This window comes from Pseudopipra pipra, chromosome 3 (assembly GCF_036250125.1).
Source record: "Pseudopipra pipra isolate bDixPip1 chromosome 3, bDixPip1.hap1, whole genome shotgun sequence".
NCBI classification, from domain to species: domain Eukaryota; kingdom Metazoa; phylum Chordata; class Aves; order Passeriformes; family Pipridae; genus Pseudopipra; species Pseudopipra pipra.
This window is the reverse complement of record NC_087551.1, coordinates 52,107,240-52,119,681: the sequence shown is the minus strand read 5'-3', so window position 1 is coordinate 52,119,681 and position 12,442 is coordinate 52,107,240.

Genomic DNA, 12,442 nt, shown 5'->3' with positions numbered 1-12,442 from the left:
TCAAACTTTTTCAACCCAGAGATAGAGAGATGAAAATTCCTTTCTCTTTCCTTTTAGAATATTCTATGTTGAAGACTTTCCTTAAACATCCAAAAGCACTTGTATTTGGTAGGAATTTTCAATAAGAAAGAAATGTATCAAGAGGCTTTTAATAAACACCAATTCATTAGGATATTAATTTAGGGTGTGGGGATTGTTAAGTATTTGCCATTTTTCCTCAGCTGGTTAGAGGAACTAGCTGGGCCCGACAGCATAACTGTAATTTTTTTTCCTTTCCACACCCCATTCTAAAATATGAATTCCCTGGAACACAAACAGCTTTGAGCTTCTTGTTTGGACAGGTTTAATATAATGCAGTGTTAATTCCCTGATGGAATTACAGGTACTGCTGCTATTAACATATAGCAATAGTAGCACCCCTACAAAAGAAAATAGCCAAGATATTTAATGACACAGAGACAGAATTAATGGAGAATGTATGGGGATCAACAAAATATAAAATTTTGTATTCATGTGATAAATTCTGTAGAACTGAGTTTTAACTATTTTCCTCTTAAATATATTTCAGATAATATATATCCATAAACATTCTGCTGTGAATGTACTCCTGTTCTCTGAAGAATTGTATGAGGGTTTTCTTGCCCTTTGTTAAAAACCCCTACAAAATGGAATTGGCTACACTTATTTTTCACAGTGAATATCTAGAATTCCCTAAATTTAGAAATATTTCAAACTTAAGATTTGGATGTGGCATAATTTTAATGCTGAATTTTGTTTTGTTTTGTTTTGTTTGGGACTTTTTTGCATGAAACAGACTTAAAAAAAATACTGAATAAAGATACTCTGATGGTTGATATAAGACTGATGGCTTTCAAAGCTGTTGCTTAAAAATTACATATCGAAATACTGAGTTAAAAACTTAAATGAAAAAGACCTGATTTTCAGATGTCTGTGAACAAGATACAACTTGATAAGAAATGATGGGATTATTTAGTTTGGCTGGGACATAGACACCAGAGTAGATAATAAAAATATGCAAATTAAATTATTATATTACTAGGGTTAGATTTGTGGTCTAAGACTATATGAAAATACAATAAAACTGAATTATTGTAAACTCTAAAATGAGGAAATTAATTGATTTTAATTTACTGAATGCATCTATTGAGATGAACATTGTAAAAAGGATTAAAAACTGACCTTAATCTAGTTGAAAAACATCTGAGCTCAGACACGAACACTTGTGCAGATAATTGCATCTTACATATAATCAAGTGTATGAAATATGAACTTTAATGCTCTGTGAGGAAGAGCTGTTCAGCAGCAGTGAGAAATATGACAGTTCCTATCTGGACAGGGTATTCCAAGGTGGGAGTTCTCTCATTTTCCTCAGAAACAAACAGATTATATGGGCAACTCTCAGCAGCAGATCAGAGAAGCTGGACCACCAGAAGTCTTACCTGGGCCATACACCTGTAATGCCTATCAGCAAGTTGCAGCAAATAGTTTAAGTGAATCAAGATAATGTGGGTTTACAATGACTTGCTAAGAAGGCTTCTCAGATCTGTTTCAAACTCTCCCGTTTACTCTTGTAAGAAAAAGGAAGAATTGCAAGTCTGTGCAACAGAACTTAAGTAAAATGGGTACAGCATCCTGAGATAGGATCATAGAATGGTTTGGGCTTGAAGGGAATGTAAAGATCATCTAGTTCCAATCCCTCTGCCACAGCAGGGTTGGAACCTTCCACTAGATCAGATTGCTCAAAGTCACATCCAACCAGGCCTGGAACACTTCCAGGGCTGGGGCATCACAGCTTCTCTGGGCAACCTGTGGAACCTTCTTCATCAAAAAGCTAAAGCAGGTTGATAAATAATAAACTCTTATTAATTTATTATTTTAAGTATTAGACTAATTTTGTTTCTGTTCACTTTATTTCTGAGTATTGTAGGAATATATTTTCTTGGTAACCCCATTAGTTCTTCCATTTTTCTCTACTGAGAAGCATCTTTTCCTGAAAATAAAATCATCATAATTCAAGATACCCTCATGGTAAAAATGCTCATCATCATTTACTGTACTGGCAAGTATAACCCACTGTCACTTCTGACTGATGGGAGATAGGGGTATGTAGATGATGAGTTGTCAAATATGTTGCTGATGTGAGTCCAATTCCAATGAAGTGAGCAGTCTTTTACTTCCTGAAAAGAGGAATTAGATTCTTTCCTTAAAGGTTTTAATGTGCTGATTTAACTAGGGGAGGTGTTTTAAATTTACAGCAGCACTAGCCCTAACCCTGAAGAAAAGGAAGAACTTTCTTGGAAAATAAATGTGATGGGTACCATCATGTATTCGAAAAAACATGGGCAACCAAACAGTAGGTACACAAAATAGTGCTGGCATGTGAATAGTCACCTGCTTCCTTGGACATGTGTAGCTGTGGAGGAAGGAATTAGCACCATTGCCAGCCTGCTCTGAGGGGGGCAGCTGCTTTCTCTGAGGCATTTATGCTCTCTCTATTGACATATTAGGATTCTTCTATTTTTCTTTGCCCTCCCAGTAGAGCCCTGATTGGCTAAATATTTTCTGTTTAACAAAATACTTAGAGTGGAGTGATCCATAGAGTTAATTTACTGAGTGCATAGAGATTGATTTAGTTGAAAACATTTTTTCAGATGGCCAGGGCTCAAAGGAATGATGCTTGAGCCTGATCACTAAGTCCTACAAATTGAATTCAGATCCTTACTATTGTCAATCACTGCCAGAGAGAAGGGCCATACCACTGTAATTGGAATGAAGAAGGAACACCATGTCAGAATTTTATAACAACTTGCTGAAAACTCTGTTGCTTACTGTTACTGCAGTTCCTGAGGAAACATAGGTATATATGCTGAATTCTCATCCATGAACCCACAAAATCTTTTTATTTCAAATGTAAGCAGAGTTCACTGAAAAAAATAGAAAATTAAAAAGACTATACTGAGCATCCAGTGAAACCTTTTCTTTTTTTTTTTTCCTTACATTTTCCATCTGGAGATTATGATTTAGACTGGGATTTCCTTTAATTGTTTCATATTTCAGCAGCTTCATATTTGTCTGTGGTTAGTTTTACAGCTCTCCGGATGCATGAAGAAAAACTCAGGAATACATTTTCTTTGACCAGTGATGAAAAATGTTCCTGTCTACCCTCAAACTATCAATGTTATATGCTACTCATAATGAGACAGAACACAGAAAAACTGTAGCTTGAATTTGCTGCCTTTAATGACTCACGTCAAGTTCAGACTGCAAATTTCTTCAGTTTACCTGCTACAGGTTAAATAGCCTACTGACACATGCTGGCTCTATCAGAATACAACTTCCAATATGATATACCTGCTATGAATGAAAAGAAGCATGGTTGCAGTAACATCAACATCTTAGAAAAGATATTAGTTTCCAGGAGTGTATTAGTTGTTAATAATTTTTCTCCAGATTTTTCAGAGAAAGAATCATGGGTAGGAATTACATAAGAATTTCAGAGATTTGATATTTTTGGGAGATGAGAAATCCTAAGGACATTACATAAAAAGAAGATCTCTCATTGTTAATTATGTACCATTACCTGATTTAGAAGACAGTTCATTGTGCAGTATTTGAATATACATTGTGTTTACTGGAACATATACAATGTTTCTAGATCCAATATTCAACTCAGAACTCTGATCTTTTATGTGGTATTTGTGATATTGAAGACTGTGTGTATTTATGTGTGTGTGGAAAAGCAAGAGGGACTGAATTAAGAGAGGCTACACAGGAAAATATATTTTATGTTACTGCATTTCTGCATTAGTTAAAGTCAAACAGGAAAAAAAAGTATTTTTGATCCAGGTTTATATATCTCAAATAATATATATCTCAAAATCAGTCCAGGGCAGTGGGTCCTGCTGGAAGAATTAGTGGTGAGTCATGTGGGGAAAAGACAGTTTTAGCATCTTGGTACTGTATTCCCACAGCCAAAAGATAGTTAGGGAGTATGGTGCTGAGAGTTGGCATGATGGATCTTGTGGGGGTGCACAACACAGTAATGGGTATCATTTCTGGGGACACAAGGAGGTGAAAGAGGGAAGGGAAAAAGATGAGCTTTTTGAGCCTAACAGGGAGTTAAAAACTTCCTCTCTCACTGTTTTGTATCTAGCAGATTGCTTGATATTTTGCAGCAGCCTACATGATACTAGCAATTTGGACTCTAAGCTGAAAACCCCAAACTTGAACTTGTATTTTATCAGGAAACTCAATTGTGAGTAACCACCCCAGAAGAGAAGAAAACAAGGTACTCTCATTATCTAAGTTTTCTTTTCTCACATGGAATTAATTGGATAAAATGAAGGAATAAATATAGATAAATTACTAAAGAAGATTATGTGACATGATTTCTCAGAGGGGCAGAGAACTGGAGTCAGCAAATCAAAAAATCCCTCTTCTTTCTCTGTTCTACAAATGCATCCTGTGAACCACTTCCCATTCAGCAGATGAAAATGAAATCCAGCAATATGTTTTCCAAAGTGTGGAAAATGTTTATCCAAAGGACAAATTTGCCAGTATTATACAAATTTACAATCTAGGAAAGTCGTTTGCCATAATGTTCTTAGGGTACAATATTTCCTTGCCTTCCACCTTCTGAGCAAGACCTCAGAATCTTTCTATCCACTTCTGCTCTCCTGAAAATTCTGAGATCTGCAGTGCTGAAGCATGACATTTAGTAAACTCATGACTTTAATTCAGATTACCATCCTATTTTTTCTACACTAAGAAAGGGACCAAGTAAGGGGACAGAAAGAAGCAACACCCAAACACAATTCAGCACAACAACAAAATTGTATTTTAACACTTTTGTAGTAGCTGATAGAGTTCTACAGATGAGCTGCAAATTTTTCATCCAGCTACCAGTATTGGATAAAAAAATCATCTCATGCTGTTGTATTCCATCCTATCTGCTGTTAAAAAGGTGCGAGGAAATGTAATCCATTTTTTCACTCCCTAGGATGGTCTGAAACTTAAAATTTCATTGAAAAATAATGTTCACAGATGTAGCTGTATTTGTTCACACTGAGAGACACTTCTCTTTCACAGACATGAGTTTGCTGGTGTGAGCAGCATGTATATGTGAACAACACATGAACTGTTTAGAAGCAGAATTGTATTTGTCCCAAGTTGTCACATAGAATTTAATGGACTTGACTTATCATGCAGCATTCCCTTATTAAACGAAAAAATATTCCTGTGTACTATCATTTGTATCAGTGAACCTGTGTGGATGTTCACTGTCTCTGCAGTGTTGCTGCCTGTGGGTGGGAAGAGACTGTCATCTGTAATCCTTTTGCTGAGATGTAAACTAGGACTTACATTTGACACGGTCTTCATTTTTTCACACAGTTAGTCTAACCAAGAAATATTTCACACTGGATTCAAGGTATGTTTCTGAGACCCATTTTTATATATATTCTAGTGAAAAACGGTTCCCAGCAGCTATTATATGTGTTAGATAAGAGCCTAATCCAAACACATTTTTATGATGAAGATATCCCTAAACATAATAAGATATCATAATAGTTGTGGAATGAGCAGATAAGAATTTAGAGGGTGTTTATATCTCCTGAACATCTGAAATATTTTCCAAAAATGAGAATAGAATGATGGTAAGAACAAAATCTTTACTCTCCATATGTTTCTATTTAAGGCTGTTTCCAAAGCTTCTAAAAAGCTAAAAAGAAATAAAATAATTCAGAGCCACTTTATAAGTGGATTTTTCCCACTCTAAGGTATTATGCCTGGAGATGGAGGGGCGGGTCTGTATGTTAGAGAGTCTCTTGGCTCTGTAGAACTTGAAGTCAGTAATGATAAGGTTGAGTGCCTGTGGATCAGAATCAGGGGGAAGGCCAACATCCTGGTGAGAGTCTGTTATAGACCACCCAATTAGGATGATGAGGATGATGAATTATTCTATAAGCAGCTGGCAGATGTCTCAAAATTGCCAGCTCTTGATGGTCCTCTTTGCATCCCTGAGTATTGAAAACTCTATTATTGCATTTTAGCAAGAAATTTTTTACAGCGAGAGTAATCTGACATTGGAATGGGCTGCCCAGGGAGGTGGTGGATTCACCGTCCCTGAAGGTTTTTAAGGTGAGACTGGATGTGGCACTTAGTGCCATGTCTAGTAACCACAGTGGTGTTGGATCAAGGGTTGGACTTGATGATCTCAGAGGTCTTTTCCAAGTGAGTTGATTCTATGATTCTATGATTACTTAATTATTTTTCTCCAGATCTATATCTGGTCTACAGGGCTAGTAATATAAAAACAGTCTTTGAGGAATTATATGCCAGCACAGATACCATTTTGGTTTGATTTAGTTAGGTTTACTCTGAGCATACTGCTTAATTTTCATGACTGCATTTGTTCGATAGATGAACAGATTAAAAATTCTTTTTTCATTTTTCTAGGCAAGTGGCTTATTGCAGTAAAAGTCTGCTTTCTGAGTCCCACCATAGGTATATGTGTAACTGAAGCAATAAAACAAGCAATATTTGACAATTATGGCCCCCTTCATCAGTTTACTAGTACAATTAAAATCTAGTGAAAAAAACCTTTTCTGAAGTTTAGAGCAAAAGGAAATCCTATGGGGAAGGTTAAGAATGGAGGCATGATGAACAATTGAAGGAAATTGCCTTTCAGTAGTCGTGAATATTTAATGTTCCCTTCCTCTGGTTGATAGGATCATACCATAATTATGGAGTATCCATTTATTCATATAAATCCAAAAAACTTCTAATGCAACTCATGAGGAATTTAGGTGGACTTGTATTCCTCTGTTCCAGTACTTTTGATTTGCCAAAGGAAAATTCAAATTTACATGAAGTCAAAATGTTCTTAAGTATATAAAGCTGAGATTATCCATCTGGAAAAGTACAGAGTGTCACAATATCTTATAACACTGTAAGTGAAGGCTTTGAGGACTATAAAGTCCATGGACAATGCCTTGTATGCCAACTTAGCTTGCTCATTTTTATTATTAATTATTCTTATTTTCCCCGAGACAGCCTGTATGGCAACCCCAACTCTGCTGTGCTTTAGCACTATGCAAATAACTTACAGTGAGACTAGGTGATCTGCATTTCTTCTTTTTTGTGGAAATGATCTTCTCCTGTACTCTGCAGGAAAATATCATGTTGAAAAGCAAAAGTTCAAGCTTCCAGTCATGGTTATTTTTTCTTTTGACGATTTTCTTTGACCTTCCCCTGAGAGCAGTATTTGAGGATTAATTTCACAGGATGCATATTTGCCAGATCTGTCATCTTTGCCTTGCTTCTTGAGATGTAGTTTATTAGAGCAGGCCCATTACTTACTGCTGTAATGAGAAGATTGTGGCAGCAAGCTGTTTGTCTGTCTCACCTCACCTTAAGTAGAGAAGTAATCAAAAGCAAAACTAGGCACCTGATCACATTTTGGTGGGCAAAAGATAAAAGTCATGTCATGAAAGCTGTGCTTCCTTCAGCATACCCATGAGTTCCAGAGAATTTCTGTCCCAAACTAACTATAGTATCTTGCTCTGATGGAAGACTGCTGTAATCATTCCTTCCACATACCTTTTCCTTCTTATTTCAGCAAATCCAGTCATCCCAGCACTCTCCAGAGCCATAAAACATAAAAATCTTTGCCCCCAACCTCACCCATATAGCCATCCTAGCCACCCAACAATCCCTGCTACTCCCTCTCTCCTGAGCACCCACACAAACTTCTGTACTTGTAACCTCCACGCAGCTGAGCACCCGAGTCCCTCTGCAAGCTAATCGGAGAGCTCCACAGAGAATGGAAATGCAATTATGGTCCTTTGGAAACTGGTGAATAATTAATTTAACCATTTTCTATTGCAGGTCATTAATTTTTACTGCTCTCAGATGGCTTGCTGCTAGGGAGAGTAAGCTTAATAAGTCTTGTGCTGTAAGGGCTAGGAGTAGTGGACACAGCCATCCAAGCGTGGAGTGACTGCAGAAACTCCAGATATAGAAAATCATTTACCAGTAAGTACAAAGAGCTTGGTATTCCTTGAAAGAATGTATGTACACTTTCATGCATGCTTTTCAGTTTTACACTGATGAAACTTTCATTAGAATAAGTCCTGATTTATTCTGCAAAAGACTTGAGGGACAAGCATATCCAAGATGTAGGAATTCTGAAGCAGACTTTCAGCATACAGAAATCTGCATCAGTAAATTGAATTACATGGACTTACAATCTTGATATGAATAATTAAAAAGACCAGGAAATAAAATAATGAGAGATGATGAAAATGTTAGAAAACAGACAGCTCACAAAAGCAAAGCATTCAGCAAAATGACTACTTAAGAAAGAAAGCACAGTAGACTAAAATGTGGAATTAAAGGGCATACACCAGAAATAACTGCAAACCCTTTCAGTTAAGATCACCTGATCTAAGCCAAAGAGCTCTGGACTGATCAGGGAACAGTCCTAAGGCATAAGTAAGACTGTGCTGACCAGGCATGGATTTGATTTTAAAAATAGACAATACTGTGGAGATTTCTTTAACTAGACAACCATCAGAAATGGTAAGGAGAAGCAGAAATAGGGGAATTAATGTCAGCAAGAATGCTTCCACTTTCCAATTTTGAAGACAAAGATAAGTCACACGTCTTTTGAAATAACAAGTATTTCCAGCTCTCAGGAATATAATTTGAAAGATTTTTGTATGGTGATGACAACTTCCATCTGATCTTCAGATAAAATCAGAGAAAATACCCTCTGATTGACTGATTAATCTCTTGCTACTTCCTTATTTTTAAGAACAGTCAATAAAATGAGCAGGCTGACTTTACCTACCTACTCCTCAGCAATAGAAAGAAGTCTGTTTGGATTTTTCTTGGGATGTGTTGAACTGGCTGGAGTTGGACTGAGACTTCTGAGATGAGAAAAGAGAAGTAGAACAGGAAGCATCTAATACGGTTTTCATCAGAAGACAACAGAAAACAAAAAAACAATCCCAAGGATCTAGAGGGAATCAATGCTGTGTTTTCCCTAGTCTACTCAGAAAATTATCAGGTGGCTCATCTCTAAAGCTGCTAGTTAGGGCATAGATTGGAAGACAGAAGAACTTGGTAGGCTCTGCCTTTCTTTGAAGACTGGCAGTTCTGATTCAGCTGGATCAACAGAGGTATCTATGGTCTTACAGAGGATCCAAGATCATTGGACCACTGGGCACATTATCTGATTTGTGGTTAAAAGTGTAACATAGTTTCAGAGCCTTGTACTTAAATATGTTCTGCCAGAAACTGTTCATAATATCTCCAAAAATTCCATTTTGGAACTAGGCAAGGAGAGCTCCTGAATCAAAATAATAAAAATTAATTAGAAATGTCTCAATGTCATTTGGTTCTTAAACATTATATCTGGAACTTTGTGGCTTATAATATTGAAACATTGAAGAATGGAAAATCACAGAGTGGCCCTGAGTTGCCAAAGCTTGGGTAGAAACAAAATAACCCAAAAGAATTCAATGAAAAAGGCAGATATGGTCAACTCTACATAACCCTTATTCTTCCACCATTAAGCTGCTAATGACTGTATTGCTCTTTTCCCTGTCCAGAGGATATGAGTCTTAGCAAGTCTGTTCTGCAGAGTGTTGGTGGTCTAGGTAACTCTGTGGCAGGTTGCCCTTTTATTTCTAGGGTGCTGCACTTCAAAGTCAGAGGTGCTAATCAAAACAGCGTCTAGTATAGTCATGACACAAAACTCAGAGGGGCTGTTGGTTCCCTCAAAGGCATGGAGGCCCTGCAGAGAGACCTTGACAAACCATATGAAGTTCAACAAGGGAAACTGTCATATTCTGTACCTGAGATGGGGCAACCCTAGCTGTTCGTACAGACTAGGGAATGAGATGCTGAAAAGCAGTGCAGTGGAAAGAGACCCCCGGGTCCTGGTCAATGACAAGTGGAATATCAGCCAGCAGTGCCCTGGCAGCCAGGAGGGCCAACCATGTCATGGGGGGTATCAGATAAAGCATTGCCAGCCGGTCGAGGGAGGGGATTTTCCTGCTCTGCTCTGCACTGGTGCGGCCTCACCTGGAATACTGTGTGCGGGTTTGGGCACCACAATATAAGATATTAAGCTCTTAGAGAACATCCAAAGGAGGGCAACGAAGATGGTGAAGGGCCTTGAGTGGAAGCCGTGTGAGGAGCGGCTGAGGTCACTTGATCTGTTCAGCCTGGAGAAGAGGAGACTGAGGGGAGATGTCATCACAGTCTACAACTTCCTCATGAGGGGAAGAGGAGGGGCAGGCACTGGTCTCTTCTCTGTGGTGACCAGTGACAGGACCCAAGGGAAATGACTGAAGTTGTGTCAGGGGAGGTTTAGGTTGGATATTAGAAAAGGGTTCTTCACCCAGAGGGTGGTTGGGCACTGGAACAGGCTCCCCAGGGAAGTGTTCACAGCACCAAGCCTGACAGAATTCAAGAAGCATTTGGATGATACTCAGGCACAGGGTGTGACTCTTGGGAATGGGCCTGTGCAGGGCCAGGAGTTGGACTCAGTGATCCTTGTGGGTCCCTTCAGCTTGGTACATTCTATGATTCTGTGACATCCGTCAATGCAACATGAATACAAAATTAGGCCTTTCTGTTCACACAATATTTTATAAAAAGTCTGTAACAACAACAAAAACACTCTCTGGAGAGAAATTTATGAAATCTCCAGAAATAAGCACTGAGGAGCTAGAATAAGCTGCGCTTTAATACCACAAATTTTACTCTGACTCTAACAAGCATCTGCAAACAGCACTACCAAAATCAAAGTGCATAGTGGTCCCCATAACACGGAGGACCAGCTTGAGGAAAGGTGATACTGACAATTTAAAGGAAAACCCTGTAAGGATATAAATCACCAGTGTGCTGTCTGAGCTTCTCTTTTAGCTATAAAAATTAATTTTTAGATGTCAAAGAGAGACAGTTAGGAGAGATTTTTTACAAGAGACAAACTCTTCCAAAAGCTTGTTTTTCCTCCCAAGAACATAATTTCGCAATGATTTGGTCTAGACAGGAAAATATATTCACCCAATGCAGTAACGTAGCAAGAAAGAGTTCCCTTGGAGACTTTCCGGGTCAGTGGAAGAGCATATTTACTGAATAATTATTGGGATGAATTTATACTACTTTCTGTATTTTTGTGGCATATATATATTGTGGCACAGTATTTTTCTGAAATAAACACTGCAATGCAGAAGAGCTGTAGCCTTGAAACTACCTAACTTACTTGAAGTCACAGATGAACATGGGAAACTTCCAGTGAAAAAAATATTCAGACATTGTAGGAATTAATGACTCACATGAAATGTAGCCACCTTCAGGATAAAGCACAGCACTGAAACAGTGGACACAGTTAAAGCTAAGAGATGGACAGCATGTAATTTTGGAAAAAAAACCCCAACATTTTGTAGTCATGATAATTTATTCTCTCGACATTGTTTGGCCTTTCTACTGGCCAATTAGAAATCTTATAATTTCATTCTTATGTTTGATCTATCAGTTCAAAAAGTGTTTGTTCTTAGTAAGATCCTTGCCTTTTTCTATATGTGAGAGGTTTGTGTACCATCATTTTTCATTGTCTCTTTATTATGTTATACTCCTCTTACAACTTTTATTCTAAAAAATCAGCATTTTTTACAGAAGTTTTAATACTGTTTTAAATAACACCAACTGTTTTCATAGCAAACAACATGCTGCCTACTCATTTTATGCTATTTGACAAGACATAGAGCTTCTCACTCCTGAATGAAAATGAACATGCTAAAAAGCATGGATGTCTCATAGAAGAATCCTGATGCTGTTCGGAAGAATTTCTGGTGCTACCTGTCAACATCAAAAGGTACAAAATAATATCTGATAAATTTATTTCACAGAGATGACAGATTTCTGCCCATGGAAGTTCTCATTAATACCAAGTTTCTCTTACCTAATGAGCTTAAGACATACTCAAAATGAAGTCAGGAAAGACTTTGTATAAATTCTTTCACTCACACATAGTGTACAGTGGCTCAGATACATGCTTTATCATTTAAAATATTTAACATATTAAACATATTTAAAATATTTAATTTTAATAGGTTGGGGTTTTTTTCATATGTTGTATCCAGACCACTATAGAAGTCAGAAACATAGCTTTGGAACTTCAAGCATAATGACAGTGATGGAGAATAGCCACTGAGTGTCAGTCAGTCAATAGTCAAGTAATGACAGTGATGGATAAGAATCCTAAATGTGTTGACTACAGGTAATAAAAAATCATGGGACTATATTGTATGATCAGGGAGATAAGCTTCACACGAGACTCATATGCTGCTTAGAACAAATGAAGTAAGGCAAAGAGGTTCAAAAACCATTTCTTCTTAGAAAAATAATC